Here is a 5552-nt window from a genome sequence, read left to right as displayed (position 1 = left end):
CCGACGGACGCCACTTCTGCCCCGACGAACATCTCCACCACCCTCGATCCTAAATAGGAAGCCGAGCTCACCCAATTCCTCCGTGAGAACTGGGACATCTTCACATGAAAACCCTCTGACATGCCAGGTGTACCCAGGGAGTTGGCTGAGCACCTACTGCACGTGGATTCCATGGCTCGGCCTGTCCGAGAGCGCTTGCGCTGGTCCGCCGCGCACAAGAGGAAGGCAATCGGGGAAGAGGTGGCCAAGCTGCTGGCAGCCAACTTCATTCGCGAGGTTCACCACTCCGAGTGGCTCGCTAATGTTGTCATGGTGCCCAAGAAGGACAAGTCGCTCCGAATGTGCATCGACTTCAAGCATCTCAATAAGGTCTGCCCGAAAGACCATTTTCCACTCCCCCGCATAGATCAAATTGTCGATTCGACTGCGGGCTGCGAGCGTCTGTCATTTCTCGATGCCTACTCGGGCTATCATCAGATCCGTCTGTATGGTCCCGATGAGTTAAAAACAGCCTTCATCACCCCATTCGGGAGCTTCTGCTATATCACTATGCCATTCGGTCTGAAGAATGCAGGAGCTACCTTTATGCGCATGATCCAAAAATGTCTCCTCGATCAGATCGGTCGAAATGTGGAGGCATATATGGATGATATCGTAGTCAAGTCACGCAAAGGTTCCGACCTGCTGACTGACTTGGCAGAAACATTCGCCAACCTTCGTAGGTACGATATCAAGCTCAACCCCGCCAAATGTTCATTCGGCGTTCCTAGCGGAAAGTTACTCGGTTTCTTCGTTTCCGAACGAGGGATCGATGTCAACCCCGAAAAGATCGGGACCATCGTCCGAATGGAGAGGCCGGTCAGAATACATGATGTACAACGGCTCACAGGTTGCCTCGCAGCTTTGAGCAGGTTCATCAGTCGACTCGGCGAAAAAGCACTTCCTCTGTACCGACTCATGAAGAAATCAGATACCTTCGAGTGGACAGATGAAGCCCAAGTCGCATTCGACGACCTCAAAGTCCTACTTTCCACCCAGTCGGTTCTTACTGCTCCGCTCAGTAAAGAGCCCCTTCTTCTGTATATCGCGACAACAAATCAAGTCGTCAGTACCGTTCTTACAGTCGAACGAGAAGAAGAAGGCAAAGCATATAAAGTTCAGCGGCCAGTGTACCACGTCTCCGAAGTCCTGACTCCTTCCAAGCAGAGGTATCCCCACTATCGAAAACTTATCTACGGGATTTACATGACTACGAAGAAGGTGGCCCATTATTTCCAAGACCACTCGGTGTCTGTCGTTTCGGATGCTCCATTGTCGGAAATCCTCCACAATCGAGATGCGTCAGGCCGAGTGGCGAAGTGGGTGATGGAGATGTTGTACTGCGATATCAAGTTCGAGGCCAAGAAAGCTATTAAGTCTCAAGCTCTGGCTGACTTCATAGCAGAATGGGTAGAACAACAGCAACCGACCCACGTCTGCTCGGCCCATTGGACAATGTTCTTCGATGGGTCCAAGATGTTGAATGGCTCCGGCGCTGGCGTTGTGATCATGTCACCAAAGGGCGACAAGCTCAAGTACGTGCTACAGATACACTTTGATTCCTCCAACAACGAGGAAGAGTATGAAGCTCTCCTCTACGGGTTGCGTATGGCCATCTCACTCGGCGTCCGTCGCCTCATGGTCTACGGCGATTCGGATTTGGTGGTCAATCAAGTGATGAAAGAGTGGGACGTCAGAAACCCCACCATGACTACATACTGCAATGCGGTGAGGAAGCTTGAGAAGAAGTTTGAAGGTCTAGAACTTCACCATGTTCCAAGACTGAAGAACCAAGCAGCTGATGAGTTAGCAAAACTCGGATCCACTCGGAGACCAGTCCCGAGTGACGTCGGCCTCGAGCACCTCCACCTCCCCTCAGTCAAAGAAGATCCTTTCACAGAGGAACCAGTACAACCCAAGAGCACAACAGATCCGACTGAAGTCGATGTACCTGCTGTGGTTGATCTGGTCATGGAGATTCTGGCTGTCATTCCCGATTGGACTGTGCCGATCATTGCATATATCCTGAGGCACGAACTACCCGAAGACGAAGTCCAGGCCAGGCAGATAGTCCGCAGGTCGAAGTCATTCACTGTCATTGATGGCCAATTGTACAAAGAAAGTATCTCAGGCGTTCTTCAACGATGCATCTCCCCAGAGGAGGGGCAGCTGATTCTGGAGGATGTTCACTCGGGGACCTGCGGTCATCACGCTTCTTCGAGAGCAATCGTCACCAAGGCATTCAGGGCTGGCTTCTTTTGGCTGCAGGCTAACGAGATGGCTAAAGATATGGTTGATCGATGTGAGGGCTGCCAGTTCTATTCCAGCAAGTCCCACAAGCCAACGTCTGCATTGAATACGATCCCTCTGGTGTGGCCATTTGCAGTGTGGGGATTAGATACAGTCGATCCATTCAAGACAGGCCAAGGCGGATACACACATCTGTTGGTGGCAGTCGACAAGTTCACGAAATGGATCGAAGCGAAGCCCATCAAGAAGCTCGACGCTTCAACAGCCGTCAAGTTTGTCAGGGACATCATCTTCAGATTTGGTGTACCTCACAGCATAATTACGGACAACGGGACAAACTTTGACTCGGACAGATTCAAAGGTTTCTGTACAAGCCAAGGCATCCGAGTGGATTTTGCTTCCGTAGCACATCCTCAGTCCAATGGACAAGCAGAGCGGGCAAACGGGCTTATTTTGCAAGGATTGAAGCCCCGACTCTTGCGAGAGATAGGACATGCCGCTGGCGCTTGGGTTACCGAGCTACCTTCAGTGCTTTGGGGACTTCGCACAACCCCGAACAGATCTACATGGCGATCACCGTTCTTCCTCGTTTACGGAGCAGAAGCGGTCCTTCCGAGTGACTTGCTTCACAATGCGCCACGAGTCGAACTCTTCTCCGAAGCCGAAGCAGAACAAGCAAGGCAAGACGGAGTGGATCTTCTGGAGGAGGAGCGCGAGATGACATTAACTCGCTCGACCATTTATCAACAAAATCTGCGGCGTTTTCATGCATGCCACGTCAGAAGTCGCACGTTCCAAGCAGGCGACCTGGTGCTCCGAGTGGAATGGAGATCTCCTAAAGCGCTTCTACACGTGACCGACGACTGAAGCAATGTAAAGAACAAGTATTGGCGAAATAATATAAAGCAGATTGAGTTTTTTGCAGGTTCAAAGTTCTTCCGCGGTCGCAGACTCCGGTCTCAAAAAAAAAACTTAGCCGCGATCCAGCATCGCCTAAGTATTAACCTTCTCCGAGTGTGCACTACACGTCACACTCGGGGGCTTAGCTGCGATCCAGCATCGCCTAAGTACTACCTTCTCCGAGTGTGCACTACACGTCACACTCGGGGGCTTAGCTGCGATCCAGCATCGCCTAAGTATTAACTTTCTCCGAGTGTGCACTACACGTCACACTCGGGGGCTTAGCTGCGATCCAGCATCGCCTAAGTATTAACTTTCTCCGAGTGTGCACTACACGTCACACTCGGGGGCTTAGCTGCGATCCAGCATCGCCTAAGTATTAACTTTCTCCGAGTGTGCGCTACACGTCACACTCGGAGGCTTAGCTGCGATCCAGCATCGCCTAAGTATTAACTTTCTCCGAGTGTGCACTACACGTCACACTCGGGGGCTTAGTTGCGATCCAGCATCGCCTAAGTATTAACTTTCTCCGAGTGTGCGCTACACGTCACACTCGGAGCCTTAGCTGCGATCCAGCATCGCCTAAGTATTAACTTTCTCCGAGTGTGCACTACACGTCACACTCGGGAGCTTAGCTGCGATCCAGCATCGCCTAAGTATTAACTTTCTCCGAGTGTGCGCTACACGTCACACTCGGAGGCTTAGCTGCGATCCAGCATCGCCTAAGTATTAACTTTCTCCGAGTCTGCACTACACGTCACACTCGGGGGCTTAGCTGCGATCCAGCATCGCCTAAGTATTAACTTTCTCCGTGTGTGCACTACACGTCACACTCGGAGGCTTAGCTGCGATCCAGCATCGCCTAAGTATTAACTTTCTCCGAGTGTGCACTACACGTCACACTCGGGGGCTTAACTGCGATCCAGCATCGCCTAAGTATTAACTTTCTCCGAGTGTGCGCTACACGTCACACTCAGGGGCTTAGCTGCGATCCAGCATCGCCTAAGTACCAACTATCTCCGACTGTGCACTACACGTCACACTCGGGGGCTTAGCTGCGATCCAGCATCGCCTAAGTACTACCTCTCTCCGAGTGTGCACTACACGTCACACTTGGGGGCTTAGCTGCGGTCCAGCATCGCCTAAGTATTAACCTTCTTCGAGTGTACTCTTAACGTCACACTCGGAGACTTAGGGAATTCTACGGACCCTCAATGAGGCTCATGCAGATGTCAAAACAACTGACATGTTCATAATGTTTGCCTTTGGCTTCACCAAGAAACGCCAAACAAAAACCCGAATCAACATCGCAACAAAAGAGCAAAAATTCGATCCAAAGCTCTAGCAAAGATAGTTTACTCGGTGCGGATCAAGCTTACCCGCACCGATCTAAGAATGTGACGGCCAACAGCAGTGGCCAAAGTTTCTTACAGATTAACACTTGGCATACCGAGGATAAAGTTTTTTCACGCGTCAGCTGGGTCGGCGCCAGGACTGGAGGGCTCCACGAAGGTGTCCAAGTCGATTCCGTCGGCGATGCGGGTAGCACTCTCAAGGAACGTCTCCATGAAGTCTTCGAATCGAAGCTTCTTCGTGTTGGCGACGTTCAGTGTCTTCAACTTCTCCTCGCGCACCTCCTTGCAATGGACTCGGACCAGGGACAGAGGAACATCTGCACCGCAACGAGCTGCAGATTTCTTCCACGACTGCACTCGGTTGGGAATCTCCTCCAGTCGGGTCATCAGGTTCTCCATCTCCTGCCGCGACTCATCCTCTGGCCAAAGTTCCTTCTCAATTCGGCCGACGACCTCTCTCAGTCGAACGATGAAAGGACCCACTTTGCCTACGCGGATATGCGCCCGGAGCAGATCCCGATTGGCGTCCTCACCGAGTGGCACGTTGTCGCGAATGGACCGCTCCACGTCCGCTGCTTCAGCTTCAGCATCAACGCAAAAGTCTGCAACAAAAGGGCAAGCATACAATAAACGCCGAGTGTCACGCACACAGTACAAGCACTCGGCAAAACATAAGACTTACCAGCCAGACGTGTCATCATCTGTCCAGCCCAGTCGCTGACATACTTCTCCTGAGCTGTGCATCGTTTATTCAGGATGACCATCTGATTCGTGAAAGCAGTCCTCTGTTTCTTCATTTTTTCCACTTCCTCAGTCAACACCTTGTTCGCTTCACGAGCCTCCTCCAAGGACTTCTCTCGTCCCTCCAGAGCATCCTTCATGCCGGCCATTGCGAGCATAGCCGCACCAAGCTCACCAACGAACTGGTTCCTCTCCGCTCTGAGAGCCTCATAGGCCGTCCCCATTTCACAAGTTTTCTGCCACCAAGCACCAAGGGACAATCAGAAA

The sequence above is a fragment of the Hordeum vulgare genome, chromosome 4H (assembly GCF_904849725.1).
Source record: "Hordeum vulgare subsp. vulgare chromosome 4H, MorexV3_pseudomolecules_assembly, whole genome shotgun sequence".
Lineage (NCBI taxonomy): Eukaryota > Viridiplantae > Streptophyta > Magnoliopsida > Poales > Poaceae > Hordeum > Hordeum vulgare.
Note: the sequence above shows the minus strand (reverse complement) of the source record.